Source organism: Microtus oregoni, unplaced genomic scaffold, assembly GCF_018167655.1.
Source record: "Microtus oregoni isolate MIOR12 unplaced genomic scaffold, Mior012 000037F_ref0000500, whole genome shotgun sequence".
NCBI classification, from domain to species: domain Eukaryota; kingdom Metazoa; phylum Chordata; class Mammalia; order Rodentia; family Cricetidae; genus Microtus; species Microtus oregoni.
In genome coordinates, this window is record NW_024543096.1 from 17803347 (window position 1) to 17829114 (window position 25768).

A 25768-nucleotide genomic window follows, 5' to 3' on the forward strand; every position below is an offset into this window, starting at 1 on the left:
TTCCTACCATCACTTCCTGTCTACCCCTTCCCCACATCTACTCTTGCATGCCTCCTTCACTGTTTTTATTCAGATTCAGGTGGGCCTTCCATGGAGATCAGCCAGCCAAGGTATATCAAGTTGCACTCTAGGCTTCTCCTCTTCAGTTAAGGCTGTTTGAGGCAGTCCAGTAGGAGAAATGCGCTTCCAAAACAGGCATCAGAGTCAAGGACATACATTGTTCTGACTACCAGGAGTTCTAACTCCCACAAGAAGAACACCCATGTTACACATCCATAATACATACGCAGAGGGCCTAGGTCAGTCCAACGTAGGCTCCCCAATTGTCAGTTCAGTCTTTGTGAGCCCCATGAGCACTTTTAGTTGGTTCAGTGGGTTTTCTTGTGGTGTCCTTGATTGCCTGGCTCCTACAAGCTCCCCTCCCCATGTTCCATAAGATTCTATGAAAGCCACCTAACATTTAACTGTGGATCTCTGTATCCTTCCCATCAGTTCTTGGATGAAGCTTCTCTGATGACATTTGGGCTAGGCAGTAATGTATGAGAATAGCAGAATATCTTTAGGGTTGTTTCATTGTTTTATCTTTTTTTTGTTGTTGTTGTTGTGGTTAGTCTTGTTTGGTTGGTATGATTCTATTCTAGGTTTCTGGGACATATTGCATCTGGGTCTTGGCCCTCAGGGGTGAGCTCCCTTTCAGGGTATGTGTCCTTAGCTGGGCCCATCATTAGTTAGTCACTCCTACAGTTTCTGTGCCATTTTTAACCCAGCATATCTTATAGGCAGAAGATCTACTATCCAAAATATATAAAGAAACTAGACATCAAAAATAAAATAATAAAATTAAAAATAAGGTACATATCTAAACAGATAATTTTTAACAGAGGACTCTTAAATGGCTGAAAATTACTTAAAGAAATGTTCAACATCCTTAGCTATCAAGGAAATGCAAATTTAAAAGACACTGAAATTCTAGCTTACACTTGTAGAATGGCTAAGATAAAAAAATGCAAGTGACGGCTCATGCAAGAAAGGATGTAGAACAAAGGGAACTCTTCTTCACTGCTAGTGGGAGTGCAAATTTGTACAGACACATTGCATATCAATATGGCTGCTTGTCAGAAATTTGGGGCTCTCTCTACTTCAAGACCCAGATATACCACTCTTGGGCATATACCCAAAGGAAGCTCAACCATGCAAGGACACTTGCACAACAATGTTCATAGCTGCTTTATTGGCAATAACCAGAAACTGAAAGTAACCTAGATGTCCCTCAACCAAAGGACAGCTAAAAAAAATGCGGTACATTTACACACAACTGTTAAAAACAATGATATTAGGAAACTTGCTGGCAAATTGATGGAGCTAGAAAAGATCATATTGAGTGAGGTAGCACAGACCCAGAAAGACAACCATGGTATGTACTTACTCATAAATGGTATTATCATTAAAATAAAGGAGAAACATGCTACAACCTACAGACCCAGAGAAGCTATGTAACAAAGAGGGTTCAGGAGGCGGGGTGGGGTCAGTACAAGAATCTCTCTATGAGGGGGAAATAGAATGGACTTTGCCAGTAGATGGGGGAAGGGACCTGGAATGGGGACCTGATGACAACAGGAGGAATAGGCGGGAGTAGGATGGAGGGAGAGAGTACTGGGAGTGAAAACTGGAATAAGGGACACCTATGGGAAGAGCTACAAAATAATACAATGAAAATCCCCAGGAATCTATGACGGTGATGCTAGCTAAGACTCCTAGCAATGGGGGATATGTATCCGGTTTGAGTTAGCCATCTTCTGTAAAAAGGGAAGACTTTCAGCGAATGAACTGGGACACCAATGTAACCACAAACCATTTGACACACATTGTTCAGATAGCTGAGGCGCTTTGGTTTTTACATATGATTATTGGCCATTTTTATTTCTTCTTCTGGCAACTGTTCATTTTATTGGTCTAGAATCAGATTGCTAGATATCTTGTTATTTAGTTTATTTTTGTATTCTGTATATTAATCTATTCTTAGCTATATAGCTAGTCAAGAATTCCACAATTCTTCTGATGCTTTAATTTGCATATTAAGTCACTAACTCTTGGTTCTAAAGAAACATATAATATCAGGAGGTCCCATTTGTTAAAGTTTGGCATTATTTCTGTAGAATCTGGAATCCTAGTTAGAGAATTTTACCTGTGCCTATATTTTGAAATGTTTTCATGACTTTTGCCTCTAATATTATAAGTTTTTGATCTTCTTTTAAGGTCTTTGATCCATTTTGAGTTGATTTCTATGAAAGATGAGAGATGAGTATCTACTTTCATTTCATGTGGATGACACGTTTCTCAGCATCATTAGTTGAAGAGGCTCTTTTCTCCTATGCTAATTTTTTTTGGGGGGGAAGTCAAGATGTTATAGAGTTCTATGTTTAGACTTGGGTCTTTTATTCTTTTCCATAGATCTATATATGTCTATTCTTGTACCTTGATGTTTTATTTTTACTATGGTACATTTTGATCCTACCTAAGGGGATACCACCAGTATTCTTCCTTTTGCTCAGAATTGTTTTGGGGAGATAGAATCTTTGTTCTTCAAATTTTAAGTTGTTTTTCTCTTTTCATAAAAAGTGACATTGGGCTTTTGTATTGAGATTGCAATGGAATTTGTAGATTGCTTTTGGTGGAATAATTTTTCATTATATTATTTTTCTCTCCGTGATCATTGCCTTCCTCTCTTCTAAAGTCTTTAATTTTTTTCATTGTGTTAGAGTTTTAATTCTATAGATTTTGTTATGTCCTTGGTTTGGTTTATTTAAATGTAGTTTTTAGATAATAATAAATGGAATTATTTCCCTGGTTTCTTTCTCAGCCTGTTTACTATTGGTATATGTGAATGTAATGATTTGAATATGCAAATACCTGACCTTTCAAGTTTTTTAAAACTGTTTTTAGGTTCCAGGAGTTTTGTGGTAGAGTCTTTAGATTCATTCATGTATAGAATCATTTAATACACAAATAAGAATACTTTGAATCTTTTATTTTCCTGCTGCTATCTCTTTACTTCTTGTCATGGTTAGGGTTTCTATTGCTGTGAAGAGACACCAGGACTCTGATAAAGGAAAAACTTTTATTAGGGATGGGTTACACTTTCAGAGGTTAAGTCCATTACCATCATCGTGGGAACATGGTGCTTAAAAATGAGTTGAGAGAGTCCTACAGGCAACAGGAAGTGGTCTATCTCTCTGGATATAGCTAGAATAGAGGAAAATTCAAAGCCTGCTCCTCCAGTGACACACTTTGTCCATCAAGACACACCCTACCTCCTCATACTGTCACTCCCTATAAACATATGGGTGTAATTACATTCAAATCACTGTTCTTCTTTTGTATTTCTCTAACAAAGGCTTAAAGTACTATACTGAAAATAAGCAGTCCTGTTTTGTTCCTGATTTAGCAGAAATTCTTTGAGTTTATTACCATTTTAGTATAATGTTGGCTACAAGTGTGTCATAAGTATCCTTTATTGTGCTGAGATATGTTCTTCTATTTCTTGTCTCTTTAAGGTCTTTTACCTTAAAAAGATATTTGATTTTGTCAGAGACTTTTTGTATCTAATGAAATGATAACCTGATTTTTGTCTTTAAGTCATTTAAATGATATATTTATTGATTTTTATATGTTGAACCAACCCAGAATATCTGGATTGAAACCAACTTAATTGGATAAATTATAATCATATTGTATTTGTTAATTTTGTGTACATGGATTTTATTGAGAATTTTGTGTCTCTGAATTTGTCAAGTAAATTGGTGTATAATTTTTCTATAGCTGCTATGACTTTATCTTGGTTGGGTCTCGTTGTAAAGCTAGATTCATAAAAAGACTTTGGTATAATTCCTTCCTTTTCAAATATATAAGGTATTTTGAGAGACAGTGGTGTTATTTCTGAAAGATAGTGAATCTCTCTGGAAATGTCTTTTTATTTGTGTAGTTTTCTATGATTGCTTAAATTTCATGCCTTATCATAGAATTTATCACATTATTTACATTGTCTTGGATTAAATTGTTAGGCCATATGTATCTAAAAATTATTTTGAGGTTTTTCTCAATTTTCTAAAATGTAAGTTTCAGTGCTCCAATAATCTGCTGAATTTCCTTGGTATCTGTTACAATGACTCTTTTCATCCCTGCTTAATTAACTTAATTTATTGAATAATTAATTCATCCTTTTTAGTTGATTAGTCTGTCAGTTTGTCTTACTTTGTTGCATTTTTGAAGGGTCATTTTTTTCATCGTTTTTATAATTCCATTTCATTAATTTCTGCCCTGTTCTTAATTTATCTAATGTTTTGGGGTTTGGCTTTTCTTGTTTTTTTATTTGAAAATTTCATGTAGACACTTGTAACTATCATGTTCTTTTGAAGGACTGCTTTTATTATATGACACAGGTTTGATATGTTGTCTATTTGTTTCATTTTTTCCAAGAATATTTTTACTTATTTGTGGCCTCACTGATAACTCATTCGTCATTTCATAACACACTTTTAATATGAGTGAATTTCAGTATGGATCCTCTTTCTCTTAAATTCTTGTTTTACTCCATGGTAGCTAAGTACAATAAAAGAAGTATTTCATTTATCCTATATTTAATCGGGATGAATTATGTCCAATTACAGGCTTTAGAGAAATTTCTATAGACTTCTAAGAAGAAGTTTTATTTTCCATTCTTTGAATGTGAAGTTCTGCTTGTTTGGTTCAGATGGTTCCTGATAGTGTTGAACTCAGGTGTCTCCATGTTTGTGTAAACTGGGTGGCTTGCATTTTGGAGAGGGTAAGATTTTGAAGTAAGTCTTCCTCTGCCATTTTATGGGAGTTAACCTGTGATTCACATCAGGAGGTATTTGTTTTACAAAAATTTTTGCATCTGTTCCATGTGACTACTTTAAATGGTTTTGCTAATTTCATATATGAGTTCACTGTGTTTGTATAATTTATACCCTCCCTCTTTCCCCTCCTCCTACCCCATCTTCCCGAGCTTTAGCTTTATGCACTGTATTGTATATGGGGCCACATTTGTTTGGAATGCTCTTAGTCATCATTTTAGTAGCCAGAAGGAAGCCACCTGATGCACTTTGCTGTCTATCTGTCTGTCTGTCTGTCTGCATGCCTGTGCTGTTTCCAAATCTAAAGCACTATCAGCTGTCTTTTTAATGAGCATCTGAAGCCCTTAAAGTTCAGAATTATAGAAATGTATATTAATTGCTGTTCTGTTGTTTTTGTAGTTTTGCTGCCTTCATTTTCTTTCTTTCTTTAACTATTGCTCTAGTGTAGTTCACTCTTTCCTGTACCCCATGGACCTATTAACTGCTCCCTTTATCCTGAAAAGTTCCTTCAATTATCTTCACCAGAGCTGACTTAGTAATCATGAATTTCATTATTCTTTTATTTCATCGTGGAAATTTTTTCTTTATCCTTCAACTATGAATTCAAGATAACTTGGAAGTCTATAACAGTTAGGACTGAAGTTATATTTTTTATTGAAATAATTCCAAGTATTTTTTAAGTATTCCAAACCTTCCCTGTATTTTAAAATTTATTAGTCTGAACATGTCTTTATTAAATGACTTGGTGTTTCTCTCTACTTCAGTATACTTTTACTGTTTTGTATATTTAGTCTTTTTACTGTAATATGCCACTATGGAGTTCTTTTTTGCTCATGTCTATTGGGTGTTCTAAATGCCTCTGGAACCTAGGTGAGTTTCTTTATCACTAGAGTTTGGGGGGGGGGGGTTAGTTATGGTTTTCTGAACTTTTTCTGTAACTTCTGAATAACGTTCTCCTTTTATGCACATTATTTCAATTTTCAGTGTCCCATAGCTTTCAAATGTTTCAATGTTTTAAATAGTTTATCTTTATCAATCTCTAAGTTTTCAAATTCTACCTTGCAAAAATTCTCACTATTCTGTTCTGTTCTCTTCATATTTCATTCTATTGATTAAGTTTTTCGAAGTTTGCTGTGATTTTTACTGCCAGTATTTTAGTTTGATTTTTCTTAAATATTTCTAACTTTATTGAATTTGATTTTTACTGCCAGTATTTTAGTTTGATATTTCTTAAATATTTCTAACTTTATTGAATTTGATTTTTATCTTCTTTATTGACTTCATTACTTTTCAACTGCTTATTTATTTATTTATTTATTTATTTGGGAGTTCATTTGGAAGTTTATATTTTTGCCCTCTTTTATTTCTTTGAACATAATCATGACCATTATTCTATTCTTTATCTGGGAATCTGTCTAATTCGGTCTCATTGAAAACCATTTCTATGGAATGAATGATTTGGGGAAATTATAGTCTTGTTTTTCACATTGTTTCCCTGGGTTTTGTGTTGGGGTATGTGCTTATGTGTTTAAATTTTATTTTTAAATCACCCATACTCTTTTAGTAAAAGTGTTTGTAGTATTAAAGTATTTGCATTATAAAAGGGTTGGTGTGTTGTTCTTTCACACTATACTAGTATTCTATTATTTGCGATACTTACATACTAATTTGCCTAGTTGCTGGAGTTATTTTTATTTCTACTAACCATTAATGATGGTTCCCTTTGTTGATCAATCTCACGAATACATATTTTTTTTTCTGTTTACTTGATGATTTCCATTTTGATTAGCCTGAAGTAGAACCTTGGTGTAGTTCTGATTTTCATTTTCCTGATGGCTAAAGAGGTTGAACATCTTTTTCATTTCCTTAGTTACAATTTATACTTCTTAATTTGAAGTCTGTTGTCTTGCCCACCAAGATTAGATTGTTTATAATATTGATTATAATATTTGCTCTTTGGTGTCAAGGGTTTTGATCTTCTTATACACCTAGAATATTTACCTCTTGTTAAAAAATAGTCCGCAAAAATTTTCCTCTGTTCCATATGCTGTGCCATTACATTATTTACCGTGAAAGCTGGCCAAAGTATCCAGATTGGCAGAAGCATCACAACTGATAACATTCAGGGTTCTGGTCATTTCTCCATGTTGACTCATCATGGAAGATTCCAGCACCTCAGCATCATTCATTTGTATTTTATTCACACCTATTTTTCAAAGAGACACAGCTGTGTCATGTTGTATTGTGTTTTATGAATAAACACCTTTAGTGAGGAAACAATAGCTCACAGCCTGAGTATATATGATTTTAAATGTGAAACACAAAATGATAGACCAGCAGATGAATTCTTGTACAGATATTACATGACATGACTGCATTTTCACTTTCAGTTTTTCAGAGACTTACCTAGAGAACTCAAAAGTGAAAAGTGTGCCAGTCATGTACATTGATGCTCACAAAAAAATTCATTGGCCTTCTTTCCGCTAATCTCTACCTGTGTTACACGGCCTTCTTCCTTGAAGCCCACCCTATGGGCGCCATCTAATGATCAGTGTGTCTACAGTGCAGGCGATTTCTGCTCTAACTTCTGTCTTTTTATGGCCTGATATTCATATCTTGACCACTTAAACAGTACCAAATTCACATTTTCTTTCTAATCTTGGGTTCAGATAAATCCCTAAAATTTGAGTATCATCAGAGTTGTGTCAAAAATCAATACGCTTCCATTATGTTTACTTCATAGAACGTGTGGCGGACTTCTCGACCAGCGAGAAAGAATGACCACCACACCAGGATTCCACTCAGATCACGCTTTTACTGGAGTGCCCTTGATTGATGGGGAGCATGGAGCTAGAGGGAGGGAAAAGGAGGAACAGGGAGCAGAGGGGAGAGGCAGCAGGAAGCAAAGGGGCCAGGGGCACATAGGCAGCCGCTTAAATAGGGAATTGGCACACGGGTCGCCCTGTGATTGGCTGCCACCAACAGCTGACACCAGACTGCATCGGGATAGGCTCAAGGATCCTCATCCACCGCGCATGCGGGAAGCGGGGTCACGCAGCTCTCAAAGCCATAGCCAAATATGGAGTTGTTTATTTCCAACAAGACAGGATGTCAGCACCATCTTGTAATGGCAATCCTGTTCGGCTCACTACAGAACGTATTATAGTCTGAATAATTTATATGCCGTTACTCACATGCATTGACATATTTGCTGTAAGTCATGTCTCCATGCATGTATTGGGATCATTCTGGAGTTCCTGTTACTTTGGTGCCGTTTCTCAAGAAGTTTCCATTGACACAGTCTCGTACCTTTCCACATTTTGATTTACTATTCTCCCTTTCCATTTCAAAGTCATCTATTCCATTCATGGGCATGAAGATGGGAGGGGACAAGGAGCATGGGGATTTGTCTAGTTTTACATAAAATCCGTAGGTGTGTTCGAATAAAATCTTTCCGTAAAAAACTTGGTATATCTTCTCCGCTGTTAATGTGCCCCTGAAACTATTTTTTTTTCCTAATTCCGTTTGCAGTTTCTAGCAATGTTTCCCATACTGTTACCTTCCCTACAAGTCACTTGCAGAACAGAGCACTGCAGTAGGATCAGTCATCCCTGACAGTCAGGCTTTTTAGATGTCAAACCGCCTTCCAGGCTATTGGTTTGCAGATGAGCCAGCTGTGTGAAGCTTTAGAGGCATGTAGGGAACAGGAAGCAGAGCCCATGGGCCAAAGACACTGACAGAAGCACACCTTCAATATTACAGTTTAGGTTGCTGAAATTAAAGTACTAGAAAATGACACACAATATAAATAATAAAAGCTAAAACTAGACCTCAAGAATTAAGATAAAGAACATTCCCGTAATGATAATAAAAAGTCCTGTGATGAAAATAAAGGAATAATGCATATCTGTTCACCTAGGAGTTATCTTCAAAATTCTTAGTCACGAGATTGCAAGTAAAATATGTGATTGAGGAGTTGTTGCCTAATTTCCAGTGTGTTGCTTCACTCCTTGAAGTAGAACTACTGGCTAACCACTTATGCTCTTGGGCTAGTGACTGCAAATCATATGATTGCCACCAGATGGCAGTAGGTCGCCACAGTAAAGGGCACAGTGAATAATTCCACAAAAGTCAGAATCAAGGGAAGACACGAGGGGCAAAATTGCCAAACACTAGCGGTCGCACACCTCTCAATTATTAATATACTGTTTTAAAGAAATTTTTTGAGAACCTGCAACACTTTAAACCACGGGGAATCAAGAAATGAATCTATGCTTGGCTTTATACTTTTCGTGGGTTAGGGGAACATATTGTTGAGTTTCCTGAGAATGATGATACTGAATGACAAGAACGAGAGAACTAGGAGAAAAAAATACAGATGATTCTATGTTCTTGCGGAACATAATCAGATCTCAGGACCAGAAATCTTCCCGAAAGGCTAGGATCCTTATAAGAACCATCACCATGTGGCAGAGCTATTGATGGCTGATTAATGTAGCAGAGAAAATGTAAAATAACCAGTTCTCCAACTAGATGATTGGAAAGAACACTTGAAAAGTGAGTCATAGAACGTGAAGCCGCAGTTATTTTAGTGCTGTTTGATTTTGTATGTATTTGGTAGAAGAAAGGGCTGAGGAAAGCTGAATTCAGAGAACTAAAACACGGAACTAATTGTGTCAAGGATCTGAGGACTATCTAGAAGCATCTTAAGCACCCTTGCTCAGACGCAGACTAGTAGGCAGATGCCCTTACCAAATGAGTAAACAAAAGATGCAGTTGCCCAACGACTTTTAAGAAACTTTGTAATAAAAAAATCTAGTTGCAAGCAACAAAATAATAAGAACTCTTAGATTTAGAACTTCTTAGTTCTGGGAAAGGAATCACCTTCTGTTATTCTAGTGCCATTTCAGGATGCTTTTGATACCTCTAGATGACAAATCGAATATTTCAGCTCCTCATCACCATGAACATATGTTCAGTCTGTCACTGAAATATTGTTTTGTGGTACATGACTGATTTTTACCAGAACAGAAATGATTGAGGTTTTATTGAAGCCTGGTAAAAATCAGGAAACGAGAAACCATCACTTTCACTTCCTGGAACTACACTCTACTTCATAGAGCATGTGTGAAGTTCAGAGCCCTGCAACACATACTCAATGAAACAAGGAGTCCGAGTGAGTCACAGGACTCCAGAACATTCCTCTCCTTTATCCCTTTGCCACTCTACCCCTGAGCACAACACTTTGCATTTTGCCTGGTACATCCTAGCTTCACTAAAGCATTGCTGGTGCACTGAGAACAGAACACCGTCTGAGGAGGGGAAGTAGTCATCAGGTCCAAACACAACAGGGGCGATGGCATTATCAGGCAGGGGATTATGATTAATGTCTTACTGGGATCTGATAGGATAAGTACGTGGTGTGTATGCTGCAGCTGTGTCCTCTGGATTAAAGCCTTCGTTATGGAAGGAAACTCATCAAGATTCAGGAAGTTAATGAGACTTTGAAGACTCAGGAACTGAACAAAGTTTATAAATCTCAGGAGGCTTCTGCAACATGAGAATCACAAGGTCAGTCCCTAAGTAATCAACTTGCTGAAATGCTGGCTTGAGAGGAATAAGACAGAAGAATTGCCCTGAAGTCACGGGGTTATGAATTGTTGCTCACTAGGGTAGATTTGGTGATACAGCTGCCTTAGGGACCACCACGCTCCAGAAAGTAACCCTTACGAACTTTTCACACCTCCCCAGGGAAGTCCTGTAACAGCATACAAGAATGAATGAAGAATTTGAGCAGAGACATAGACACTACAAGAAAGCATCGAAAATCAATGCCTAATATAAATCACTGCAAACAGTAGTAAAGATGGTCTTAGAACACATTAGGAGACTAAACATGACACACCAATATCTCAAGGCTTGGAGTATGCCAACAGAAACTTCCAAAACTAAAATTAAAAGGTAAAACAACAAACTAGAATACTAAAGAAGTATCGAATGAGTATTAAATGTGAATACCAGAATCAAGGCAGAAGAAATCCTTAAAGAATCTGTGCTTCTCTCGTTCCTCACTCAACTCAAAGTTTAAACTTTTCATTTTAACAATGTTCAATATTTTATCTGATAAAGTTGGTAACTATTTTCAAAGATTTTACTATAATATCTCAAAGACAGAGTTGTCCTCACATTATCTTTGTTCAAAAACACTTCATATGGTTTGATTCACGTGAAGGACTTCTGACCATGTGCCAGTTCATTCGTGTGAACGTTCTCTCAAGGGACTATTTTACATATCCATTGGCTGCCGATCATTCATTTCCATAACTGTCTCTTTTTTTTTAGCAGTAATAAAGCGATTTGCCTTGAACTCCTTGCTTTAATTTGATGGAGAGTGTGACCAGTGTGATTTCTGTGTTTGTAAGTAAGTAAAAGTAGCGAGGACATGGTAGCGCTGATTTCAAACAGAAATAAAGGCATGGTCAAGAGTGAGCAAGAACAACACCAGTCCTTCCCCGCACCTTGAGCTTTTCAGACGACAAACAAGGTGGTTCTCACGATTGTGCTCCAAGATGATCTCTTCAGTCCTACTTTTCTCAAGCTCGTGTTTGTTCGCTTACAAGAAATAAAGGCCAACAAAGTTAGTCAAAGTAATGAGTTTAGGAAGTGAGCAGTTCAGGCTTTGCAGTTAACTGATTAAATCACATGCTACGCTTCTAACAAAAGGGGAGATTATGCATTCAGTTTATTGGCTTGGATTTGGCATTGGAGTTAATTTAGGCCTATCAAGCCACCTGCCAATCACATTTCACGTTTCTCCCCATGCCACAGCATCTTCACATGGAACACTCTTTTCCTTCTGTGAAGAAGAGGTTTCCCTAAGAGGGAGCAACTAATTCTCCTATCGTGTTTATAAAGGATCCATTGGGATTTGAGGTTTTTTTTGGCCCTTCGTTTCTTCATCTGACTGTGTCTGGCTCACATGCACAGATCTGTGTGCCTGAGAGTCCATGCCCACCATCAATCCAGTGCAGCTCTACTCTAATTGCGCCAAGAGCAGAGGTGTCAATGCTCGTAAATCAATGGAACAACTAAAAAGTCTGAGGCATGAAGAGCTGACAGTTTTCAGAGTCCTTTGCTTCAAATTCCAGACATTTCCCACTTGTTTCGTTTCCTTGATGGACTATACTAAAAGATCCAACTGTCTAATTGCCCATTTAAACATGTGCATGCTCATAATGAATGGTTCTAATAAGTGTTTGTTAATGGTACCAAAAACAGGACCAATAAGAAAAAAAAAACTGCATGAGTAGGGTTGCAGGATTGATAACTCGTGCCTAAAGAAAGAAATATTAAGGCATCAGCTAGAATCCCCAGTTTTTGCACTAACAAAAATCTGCAGTTTTCCATTCTGCCTGTTCCACCTTCCACCTCGTGGGAGTTATGCTATCTACAGGATGATCTACATACCGTAAAAATTAAGACACACTATGTAGGTCTCTATATATACTATATATATATATATATGTATATATATATATATGTATACACACACACACACACACATATATATATATATATGTTAAGTGTATATTTCTTTCACAAAAAGCAAAGGTGACACCTGATTTTAGGAAATTTTGATATTTCTGATGTTGAAAATTGGAATTTTCCTATCTAAATTTTAGAAGCATGTATCCCTGCCAGGAGATGCTCTTGCTTATAATCCCGTGTCAGAGATGTTTTCCTGGGTAGCATCTCCTGGAATTGTGCCATCACTCAGGGCAGTTAGACCTGCCAGTCACCTTCTAAATTCTTATTGCTTGGCAGCCAGCAGACTGATTTTTTTCCTGCATTTATTGGCTCTCGTTTATGAGGATACAAACTGGAAGGAATGTTTCTACCCTTATTCCCCTATCATCTTTGAGCCTTGTTTAGGTTTCATGCTACACTGTAAATTTGTTAGAGATAGTTCATGTGTAGAATCATTTGGGCTCATAAAAGTGTTGTCCTAGAATGCTCTTCCACCAACTTCTGCTTTTATTGAGAGCCAAGTCCCACATGCAATGCTTATTATGTAATCTTACAGATGTTCATGTTCCTACTAAAAATATAAACACCATGAGGGTAGTATTGAGTCGTGATACACCATATTTGTCAGGTATTGATTAGCGTGTGAGAAAGTGAGTAGACACGTGAAGGTCTTTATCAGGTGGAGAGTGACGTCGCTAGATTTAGTTACTAATAATGGTTCACAAAATCAAATTCTAGGGTCTTGTTCACATGACAATGGTGTTCTTGTTTTCTCTGATTACTATGGAACCTGGAGACCTCTTCAGATACCTCTTACTACTCTGGTAATATGAATGTATTAAGTATTCATACCTGCTGCTTTTGGAATTGACAACTTGTTCTCCATATTTCCCCATATTTGCATTTTTATACAGGGTCATTTTAAATGTAGTCAAAAATCTGTACACTTTTTTCCATTATATTTCTATGCTTCCAGGTTGTTTGAAACATTTTTAATATACCAAAGCATTAGAAAATTACAAATACAGTTTTAATAGATTCATAGTCAACCTTTCAAATGTAAATCTTCAGTTCACATGTAATTTTAGTTATGTAAATTGCACATCTAAATTAATTTTCTCTTTACTAAGAGAAATTTCCAACAATGACTACACTGTAATACAGTCTTCAGTGTTCTTCTTATATGCCAGTTTTCTCTGAGTATGTACATCACTTAATTTCCTCTTCTATTTTTCTGTTGTGTCTAAGCCAAATACAATGTTGGTTTATTTATTGAAGACATTTCCCCAAGAGGCACGGGCTCCTTTTATTATAGTTTGGTTTTAGAAACCAAGATTTAGAACCTCAGTGTACTTTTTGCTGGAATAGCACAATTTATGTCTTTTCAGTTGTCAAAGTGTGTTTATGTACTAACCTCCACATAAACATATATTTTTAATAATAACGACTTACACATATTTGAGAGAAATCTCTAGGACTAAAGGCAAAAGAAATTTCATGTTACTACTGTATTCTGATAATATTGTTTCCAATGGAGGTGCAAGCTCATAATTCTGATACTACTATATATTGATAATAAAATTTAACCACTAAATGAATGAGTACTGAATGCGTAAACCAGATTTCACACTGTTTATGGTTCAACATGGTTATTAAGACAAATATCAAGAGATAAGTTGAAACATGAAAACATCAGCCAACAGGGGCAAACAATAATACAAGATAAGAAGAAAACTCTTAGTCAAAACCTAAATAAAGTTTGTTTTTTTTTATATAGAAGCTGAAAACATGCTATTTATCAGGTGGAGGTGGTACTTGCCTTTAATACCAGCACTTGGGAGGCAGATGTAGGTGAATCTCGGTGACTTTGAGACCATCCTGGTCTACAGAGCAAGTTCCGGGACAGGCTCCAAAGCTACATAGAGAAACCCTGTTTCAAAAAAACAGATCAAAACAAAACAAAGAAAAATGTTATTTACTATTAAACCATAATGCAAGTAACCTAAAATTGAATGAAGCTATCATGGCAAGACTCAACTGAAGTTGACTTAAATTCCTATGCATCTCAGGAATGAACAGCATAGGGGCATACACCCAAAACTAGAGAATGGCTGATGCAACAAGAGAGGCTCATGACATCTTAACTCAACTTAGCACTTAATCATTTATAATTTTATGACCTAATATTTATCATCTCATAAAACGCTGTGAAGCCTTCGTTTAATTAAAAAAGATCAAGCAAGTTTGTGATGGAGTTTCACATCATTTTAACACATACCATGTACCCAATAAAATAGTTCTTTACTGAAAGACTTTTAGGCTTGGCCTCATGTCAAAACGTGTGTGTGGGGGGGGGCAGAAAACTATAACTCTTTTGTATATATTAAGAAGTTCTCTTTGGGAACTGGAGACATGATCAATGGTTTGCTACAGCAGGGGGTCCAGCTTGGGTTCCCAACAAGCACACACATGGAACTGCTTACCACTGCTTCCTAGTAAGTTCCATGGAATCCACTGTCTTCTTCCTCCTGCTGCATACATTGCACACATATGTTGTTCAGATCAACGCACTGCACACATATATACACTCAGCTCACACATATACACATTGTATTATAAAGAAAAACCCTAAACAAGAATAAGAAGAGGAGGAGGAAGAGGAGGAAGTACCTGTTTGCTTAACAAATAGCTTTGTCTAGAATAGATGTACCAGACTTGAAATATAGATAATGTGGAGAATCTTAAATGGTACCAGAGTCAGCTGACAGGTTGACGTGAAAAGTTAACCTCAGCCGGATCGGGGACTCTCGTGCTCATCCTGAGAGATGCTTTCAGAATATTTTGCCTCAATAATGTTAGTCACTTTATCAATCATGTTTTTTCTTTCAGCCCAAGCTATCCAGAATGCATCGTCTTAAAAAATAAAAGTTTTCACGCTATTAGTTCTTTTTAATTTTCTTCCACATTATTTTATGTGTGTGGAGATTTTTTTTTTCTGTGTCTGTTGATATGTCATGTGTGTAATACCAGAGAAAACCAGAAGAGGACATCGGATCCCATTTGACTAGACTTAAGGATGGTTGTGAACTGCCAATGTGAGTTCTGGAAATCAAACTGGGGTCCTCTGGAAGTGGAGACAGAGCCCCTAACCACAGAACCATCACTCAGCCCCATTTTCACAGATTCCTAGTTTAAATATAAAATCAATGATATAATCTTTGCTACCCTCTGAAACTGCATACGCCAGGCCTCCACTGTCAGGATTTCTCCCCGCATCCTCTTCCACGTTCTCACAACAGTTCATTGAGCACTCTATGGATTTTCTAGACAAAAAGTCCAAAATCCTCTGTCTACTCAAACAAAATGGCCCAAAGTATCAAAAATCATATGACCAGGTCTCTCACAGAAACACCCCTTGTTACTGAGGTTAGGCTCTGTCATGGTTTGGCTCCTTTGTTCCTGTGATAAATGCCATAGTCAAAACCAACCTGGCCTTTACATCCTCAGTGAGCAACCAAAATAATAACCCTGAAGGGTTGGATGTAGCATCTAAAAGCACCCACTGTCCATTCAAAGCTCATATAAATGATTTTGGACATTATGACTCATCATTAAAATAATCAGAATCTTTTCTTTAAAAAAAAGTAGACTTGGGATTTCACTCAGTTTTCTCAACTCTTCCCAAAGGTAGATCGGCGTTTTGTTACTTAGAGAGCAAACTTGTGAATCTAATACAGTGTTTAAGATGAACCGTATTATGGAGATAACAATTGATAGTTTTCCTGGACATACACTTGCAATAACAAAGGAGGAGATCATGGCTCAGAGAGGTCAAGTGCTTTGTGAAATGTCGCACATGAAGTTAACCATGACTCCCGGAATCATCAGAACAGAAAGGTCTCCAGTGTTTAAAGCTATGGGTGTTGAAAACATTCAGAGCTGCATTTGGTCTTTGGGATGGCCTAATCATCCCTCCTCACTTTCTGGATACAATAACTAAGGCCTGGAAGGTTGCAGCTGATCCGGAGTCTAGAATACACATCTGGAATGCAGTTCATAGTTCATTCCACTGGGGATGACCACTAGAAGATATGCCTGCAAAACAAAAAAGTATTAGGAGATGTAATTACAATCTCATAGCACTCAGCATAGCTAGAATTATGAGCATAATTTTAATTACTCTTTTTGCAGAAGATTAAATAGTATTTTACATAGATACAATTTAACTAAACTATTTTTGCACTACTTATTTTATTGCTAAGGGTATTTTTATTTTTGGAGATTTCTCATTTCCTTACTCTTCTATTTTTCCCATTTTATTGTAACCATGGAAATTACTCTCTTGCCCACCAATATCTTCAGTCATTTGAAGCTATGTATGCTTTCAAAAATATTTTGGCGTCTTTATTTCTTGAAGGAGACGACACCAGCTGAAGTGTTAATGTTGAGTTTTTATCTTTCTGTTTCAATTTACTGCAGTTTCCAAACACTTAAATCTTACATACCACACCCATAGAATTCTGGATTGGGCTGGATATCATTTGTTATATTCCTCATAACGCCCTGTAGATGTCACTGTCCTCCACATATTTTACAATGGTAAATCTTAATGCATGGCTTTCTTTTGGCAAAATTATTACTATATTACATTAAGACTCATCAGATTATGATTTTTCATGCTATGGTTCCACCTACGACAAGGTCTGGGCTGACACTGTAGTAAATTTGCAAAGACATTAAAAAGAAAAAAATAAAATAACTTACATCGAGAGCCCCAGTGCACAAGTAATGTATGCAGGCCCTTTTATATGGACATTGTACCAGAAGACTAAATTAGAAAAAAGGGGGAAATGCAATAAATTAAAAACTATCTTTAAATTAGAGTTGGTCAGTGTTTGATTTCCAAGTAGCATGCACTTCTTTTACAGGAAACCTGATTGGATTATTTCACATTAGACTATGAAATTAAGGTAGTGGTCACACAGTTTTGTGGCGAATGGTGATTGCCCTATTGCTTACACTTGCATAATGGTTTCAGGAAAACGACTTCTACACGCAAGTGATGAAAGGTATGTTCAAGATCTCATTTAGGCACTGGATTTCAAGGACTGAGAAACTGAGTCTTATGTTTAATAAATTACCTATTGAGAGCCGCAAAGAACATTACAGGAAAAACTAAGGCTTCCATATCAGAGGCCATTAATGATCTTATATGTCTCTCAGAAATGAAATAAATAAGCTGATTAGGCTAATTAAAATCCAGAACAGCTGAGGGAAATTGCTACAGCAAGCCTTGAACAACAATTACACAGACAAAAAAAAAAAAAAACAGAGTATGGAAAATTTACTGAACACTTTATTCAGCAATTGTATATGGTCTATTTTCACAAGTAGATTATGTTTACTTTTCTACATTCAGATACAATTATATATTTTAAGTTAAAGAAACTTAAGAACATTTCTTTATATTGATCATGGTAGTAAAATAAATGAGAGTTTAGGAATATGGGTAATTAAATATTGGCATTGATAATAGTATTATTTCATACTTAATGTAACCTAGCAAAAAAAAAAAAAGATACTACTTCTTGGTCACTTACCGTATGCCAAGTTTTGTACTAGATTACATAACCCCATTGATTTGTTAGTCTTGAAACAACTCTGCAAATATGTATTATGCTAGTAATGTACCTAGGAATCAGCAATGAGGTAAATTGGATAAGAATACTGTGTGTGGTTCTGATGTGGGATTCCCCTCTGTATTCTGTGAATATCATTGGTAAATAAAGGAACTGCTTAGGGCCTATAGCAGACCTATAGGGGAACAAAGATAGGCATGGAAAACTGAACAGAATGCTGGGAGGAAGGAGGCAGAGTCAGAGAGAAGCCATGGAGCCACTGCCAGATATAGGTGTGCTGAAACTTTGCTGGTAGGCCACGATCTCGTGGTGATACACAGATGGATAGAAATAGGTTAAATTAATATGTAAGAGTTAGCCAATAAGAAGTAGAGCTAATAGGCCAAGCAGTGACTAAATTACATGGTTTCTGTGTGATTATTTTGGGAATCTTGGTGGCTGGGAACCAACAAGCAGCCTCTTTCAACATGGTCCCTCACCAGCTAAGAGTTTGAACTACACCTGAATTAAATAAAACTCCAGGCATCCCTGTGCCTCTCAGAGAGTACCCAACTGTATGAAATGTCAAGAATCAGGGCCAAGTACACATGATACACATGTGTATTCAGCAGCTATATTACTGTGTGTGCACATAGACTATCCAATACATACAAGACAGAACTAAATGCTTGTCAAATAATTCCAGAAGTAGGGATGAATAATATTTTTTTTAATTTTTGGAATTTTTTATTTTAATTAAAATACTGTTATATCACTTCCCCATTCCCTTTCTTCTCTGAAACCCCTTCCATGTATTCTCCCACTTCCTTGCAGTTTGATGGTCTCTTTTTCTTTATTATTGTTATATATGCATATATAAGCATATTCATATAAATATAACTTGTTGAATGCATTTGATCTTCTTTTGTGTTTATAATTTCAGAAATGACCATGTTTTGAATCACCAATTGAATAGTTTCATTCCTAGAAGGGAATAATTATTCTCTTAGCACTCACTAATTGCCTCTGGTTCTGTGTCAAGGGGTGGAACTGATTTCTCCTTTCCATGTTAGTATATCTATTGGAATTAATATTGTTAGGTCTTGTTTAAACAGTCAGATTGTTAGGGTATTATGGGTGCAGCTTCAGTGTCTTTTCTTTCTTTTTTATTTTACAATTTCTTTAAAATTTCGTTTTTCATTCCAAACATAGTTCTTCCTCACACCCCTCCTCCCGCCCACCTCACCTGCCTCCACCCCAGCAATCCCCTATTCACTTCTCCAAAAGGGTAACAGTTTCCATGGGGAGTCAATAATGTCTGCCACATAAAGTTGGGGCAAGACCAAGCCCTCCCCCCTACATTAAGACTGAGCATGGCATCCCGCCATAGGGAATGTGTTCCAACATATTAGCTCATGCACTGTGTATAAATCCTGATCCTACTGCCAGGGGCCCCGCAGATAGTCCAAGCTTTACCACAGTGTTCCTCATCTCTAATGGACACAACATCACAGGAGACTTCTTGGTTCTCTAGTTCTTGTGATATTTCCTCCACAGTGTGCCTGACAAGCGGGAGTTATATTGTATATTTGTCTGTTTGTCTGGCAACCCAGCATCAATTAGTCTCTTCACTATAACCAGTAGTGGTTTTCTGTAATGGTATCCATGTGCTGTAAAGACAAGTCTCTTAGATAAGGAATGGGAGTGACACTAGCGTGTGTGTATATGGATAAGATTTAGAATGCAGCTAGGAATTATGGTGGTCTAGAAAAATGATGGTAGATTCTCCTCCTGTATCTATGTCTTCAGTAACTCTGTATTCCCCTCTTGTTGAGAAGGCCCAAAGTCCCATTAAATATCTGTTTGTTACTTCCAAGGCATAAGTGCCACCATGACACATTTAGGGTTATCTTGTAGGCAGAGGCTGATTGTTCATTTCCTAGCTGCCCAGACCCAAAATAATCACATAGAAACTGTATTAATTAAACAGTGCTTGGCGTATTACAAAGGCATATAGCTAGCTAGCTCTTATATCTTTAAGTAGCCCAGTCCTGTTATTTTATATTTTACCATGAGGCTCGTAGTTTACCCATAAGGTTATCGGGTGTCTGTCTCCTTTGGTGGCGACATGCATCTCTCTGACTCTGCCTACTTTTCTCCTCTACCTCTGCTTGGAATTCCTGCCTTACTCTGTTCTGCCCTTCCATAGGCCAAAGCAGCTTTGTTCATTAACTAATAAAAGCAACACATATACAGAAGGACTTCCATACCATTGTCAGGCTGGCCGTTGTTGTGGTTCATAGTTATAAGTACTAGGCAAGACTATTGACTGAATCTGTGAATTTACCAATGAATGGGTGCTATGAAAACTACACTGCAGGAAAAAGACTTTAAGTTAAATCTAGGTATCATTTTTCAATACCATGTCCTTTGACATAAGTGGACAATGTCTTCAGTAATAGAGATTCAACTTTCAAATTCTGAAAGGCAACCAAAATCAGACTGTGTTTGGGGAGTCACTTGGACACCTGCAATCCCAGCACTGGAAAGACGGAGATAAGCAGATCATTGGGGCTCACTGGCCAGCTCGCCTAGCCTGCCTAGTCTAATCGGGGAGCTCAAGAACAATGAGAGACAAGATAGACTATTTTTAAGGAATGACATATGATGTCTGGCTTCACCTACATGGATGTGTACACACACACACACACACACACACACACACACACACACACATGCACAGAGAGAGAGAGAGAGATACAGAGAGAGACAGAGATACTAAGGCAGAGACACACAGAGATTTTTTACATTAGCAGACATTTTATAGGCTATCATTCATCAATGTTAGTAACAGTAAAGTTAGGAGGCATGAAGTAAAGGAGACGGTGCTACCTAAAAGACTAATGTTTAGTCTAGTATGAGGAATGTGGGAATCTGGGTTCCGGATTCAAAATCAGAGTCAATCTAAAGAATAAAAGTCGGTCAAAAGGTGGTAATATGCCTATCTTGATCTTGCTACCTCTAGCTAGATTAAGTTAGCTATACCAACAATCATCAAAGAGATGATGATTAACACCAGGTTTAAATATATCTTAGAAAGTTTTCTGTTTTCATATCACTGTATTTTACTTTGAACCAATCAATAAAAATGACTTTGGGTTTTGAGTTTGCTCATGTGTAAAAGGACTATATATAACAAGATATCTCTCTGTTGTTTCTTCCAAGTGTTAAATGAGAATTTCCAAGCCCTTATTATCATTGTTGAATCTAAGAAATAACAAGTGTTTGTTTCCTTTGTTATTTATTAATTTGTTTAAGCAGTCACCTTGTGTTAGTTGAAATATTTCAAGTCACTAGTTCCTGTTCTCTCTGAAGCACAATTTGTAGTGTTACGAATTCGGTGTAGTATACTAGGAACTAACATTAAACTGTGTTAGAGAGTGAGGTCACAGATTCAGAACCATGTCAACTGTGTGGGACCAGTGCATTACAATACAAATGTTTAGCCTCAGAGTGCACTCCAGAAAACAGCTTATGTCTGACTTTGTCACTTGTTCCTGAATCAGTCTATCGACTCTATCTTTTTTACTATTCTGGTAGAGTTAATTTCTTAGTTTCTTCTGACCTAGTTAAGGATGGGTTTAGAAATGTCTTGTGGAATTGCCTTTATCATTGTTTTAAATAAAAATCACCAATTCTATTGGTAATTTTATTCATTTTTAAATTGGTGGGCTTCATATAATAACATCATCTTTTAAGGTCATCTCTGATACTCAGTTATCACATTCACATTTTGTTCTAATCTCCTAGCTTTGTTTTATTCTTGATCCCTAGTAGATGAACCTTTTAAGTTTTAGAACCCATAAAGCACATTTTAAAAAAAGATATCATGAATTACATAGACTCTATCATTTGCCATGCTTTTATTACATTTATTGCGAATATGCATTATTCTAGTTCAGGTGTGAAACTCCACTGTTATATAAATGTACCAAATTAATTCAATATAGTCTTCAAGCTTATTCTTGAAGGTTTAGGTCTTCAAGGGTGCTGTCTTATCCTTTAAGCTGCTGTGGCTTGCTGGTGCTGTCTTTAGTCTCCTTCTCTTCTCTGCATACCTTCCATTAGAGTTATTATGAACTTCTCATTAAAAGCTCAGCCATCATCTAGAGGACATGGTTGCAGAAAAAATAGGCAGTGGCTGCTTCTGTTTAATGTCTGGACAGAGAGAAGGGTGGCAGAATTCCCCCAACATATAAGCTTCCTTCCTTCCCTTCACTGAATGAAATTCCAGGATTAGAAATCCATTTCTCAGTGTAAATCAATAACCTCACCAGGAAATCTCTTTTCAAAATGAAGGTGCTCATGTGCATGTTCATTATTAAGTTCTTAAAACTTCAGTGTAAAAGATTTTCATCAGCTTCCCACACTATGAAAGGACAGCTCAACCTACAGGGCAGACTAGGTTTGTGTTGGGCCTGTGAAGACCCTTGGGCTACAAAAGCAAATGAGGACTGACTTCAAAGATGGAGCAGGGTGATGTTTCTAGAGTGGCTTCCACGGGAACCAGATAAGGTGATGCACTTAAAGCAACTGGAGTAATTGAAGGACCTCTGAGCTGTGGGAGAATGGTGCAGGAAGAGGGAAGGGCTGGTAAATTCCCAACACCTGCCTTCAAGGGAAATAAATCCTGTAGCAGATTATAATACTGGAGACTGTAAAAGTTATCGACTCTGGTAGCAAAGAGGAGTCCTGGTTCCTGGAATCACACCTTACAAAAGAAAACATAAAGGACAATCATGATAGGAAATGTTGGCCACACATGTAGATATTCACTTTAGAAAACATTTTTAAAGCAGTTGCTACTCAAAGAAAACTTTTCAGCATACTGACTGCCCACATACCGGATGGAGCCTTTAAATAAATGGTAACTGCCTGTTTCCATCTCTAAGACATTATTTCATCCTTATATACATGCTAATGTATCTTATTCTAAAACAACAAAGTAGTAATTATAGTTCAACTGTTTCTAGGAGGAAATTGGTTTACTTATTCACTTTCCTTCCAGTTCCAACAAGGCAGCAGTGTTTGCTAAGACACAAGCTACAAGTCAGTGGGCCTTTCCCTTTGGTCTGCACCAATCACGCAAATAAGCCCTTCCCAATTTCCTACAGCAAGCCAACTTGGGATTTGAAGGACTGTATATCTGGCCCCTTCTTCACTATGTTCTTTGTTGGGTTTCCTGTGGACTTTCAAAGAGCTACATGAGCTATAGACAGCTCTGTGCTTTTGAGGTTGGTTAGAGTACACAATTGAGCATGCTGAGAATACCAAGTCATCTTTGGCTTCTGTTCTATGGAAAATGTCTCAAAATTGTATGTTTTAAATGACTTTTTCACACTTGTTCTCACTTAAATATTTATATGATCTCCAAGAATAACTATTTCTTTTCCAGAAACTTTCAGGCACAAAATCAGCAGAGTACTTGCCAAAGGCTTACAGTAGAGGGGTGCAGGGAGCTGTTTCCAGATCTGTAATCTGGTTTCAATTGTACTTAGAGGCTTCCTGGGAGGAAAATGACCTTTGTCCTTGAGACTCTAGGACTTTCTTCTCTTTTTGTGTAGATGGACACATCTATGTGTAATCTTTCTCTCTCTATCTTGAAAAAGAAATATTTAGGATTTCAGGTCTGTGACTAAATGTAACACTCTGCTAAAGTTGGTATTAAACCTAAAGTTGACTTTGGTAAAAATAACAAAAGTGAAAAGATTTTATTTGATTTTTGTTCTGGGTAAAACGATGTTCTAATAATATGCCCAAACTTTCTAATCCTATTTCTAGTTCAGTTTTGTATGTCCTCAATTTATGCAACTGTGATACTTTTAAAAATGTATTGAAGTATAAAAATATAAGTTTTAAGTCAATTAAAAATAGCCTGAGGTGATTAAAATAGTAAATATATTTATATGATATGTATCACATATATCATTTTCTTGGTAGAGAATAGTTGACCAGAAATATTTTAAGATCATCTTGTATTCTTTTGGGAATGTTTTTAAGATTTGAGGAATAGCAATGAAAGGTTGTTCAACATACTAATCTTCATTCGCATATTTAAAAGTAGCGAAAATATTATTTTGATTAATTTTTCTGGATGCTCTCATAAAATTTATCAATCAGAAAGAAATGGACAGCGTATTCATATATGACTACTTTTGCCAGTGATGTAAGGGTATGTTTATCACCTACCCAAATATGCCAAGGCAAGAGGTGAATAATACTATTTTAAACATTTTATAGCTGGAGATAAAACTAGAGTTCAAGGCTAAGACAGAAGCGGCCACAAAACATATAGCCTGTAACTGGGAATTTTGGACTCAAATGTAGTACATGACTCTGAAGTTCCTGGCATTGTTTGATTGTATTAAACAAAACTGAGAAGGAAACCCACATTGGGCTGCTCTTCCCAGCTAAGCTTCAGCCTCTCCACTGTGCTAATATTGGCCTGCTCCTTTCCCAGACTGGGAGACAAAGCATATATTTTATTCTGCACAATGTAGAAAAGAGAGTCCCTGGGAATTGTGTGTTGGAGAGTCATCATCCAGGGCCTGCTGTGACCTTTCGGTGAACTTGAGCCAGTGCAGCAGGTTGGGGAGCCCCAGAGTTGTCAGGTGACTACATTGCCATCTGCAGTTCTGGACTGCTCATCCGGCCAGTGCTGACCTTTCAGAACTCGATCCAGTGAAATTCAAACCTGAGAACGGCTGGCAGGCAAAATCTGCTCCTTGAAGTCAGTTTCACTGCTGAGTTGCCTAATTGTCCACTACAACTTGTAAAGGGCCCATTAGGCTCAGGTCATGAACTTTCCATTTAGCATTAATGGTTAATCAAATCCTATTGGATTAGAAATGCTTTTGTCTCAATTGTATTCCCTTTATAATTCTAAATGCCTGACACATTAGTAACATAAACCAAATGGCACCCCTTTAGATTGACTTCAGGCAACAAACACCTATTGTATAAGGTGAATAGTAAAGAGAATATGGCCTTACTAAAATGATTATTCCAGAGTCATATGCTAAAAACACACAGGACGATGTTGTTTTCATATATTAATAAAGTGGTCTTTAACATTTTATCCCCATGCAGTGTCTGAAGAAGCAAAACTAATTGTTCTGGTAAAGAGTAGATGTTCTATTTCCTGTGTTCTGAGAAGTAAGGAGATCTCTTACCCCACTATCAATCGTTCACTTATTCATCTGCCAAAACTTTACTGTTTCACGGTCGTCACTGTGACATGTGCCAGGACAAAGATGAGTAAGACCAAACACATGATGAGCTTATAGTTAGAAGTGGGGTAAAATTCCTATAAAATATAATTATATAATGAACTAGTCGGGGCTAAAGATGTATATGTTGGTGCTCTCAGGAGTAAAAAGCTAAAGAAAGCTTAGGACATGTTGAAGTAAAGCTGATTATGAAAGCACAGGAGAAAATGGCAGGAAGCAAAAGGGTAGACATGCTTATGTTAGAAGGGATTTTACAACAAACTGAAGCCAAACAAATCTGTGAGAGAAAGAAAGACACTCAAGAAGAGGTCACTAAGGGAAGCCTGCATTTAAGATAAAGGAGAAATTAAATGTCATCACATAAAATGAGAACCCTAGCAACACAAAATGAGCTAAGGAAGACTGTACAATGTAGCGAAATATCATGGTACTAGAATATTTAGTGGTAAGAATACTTCTC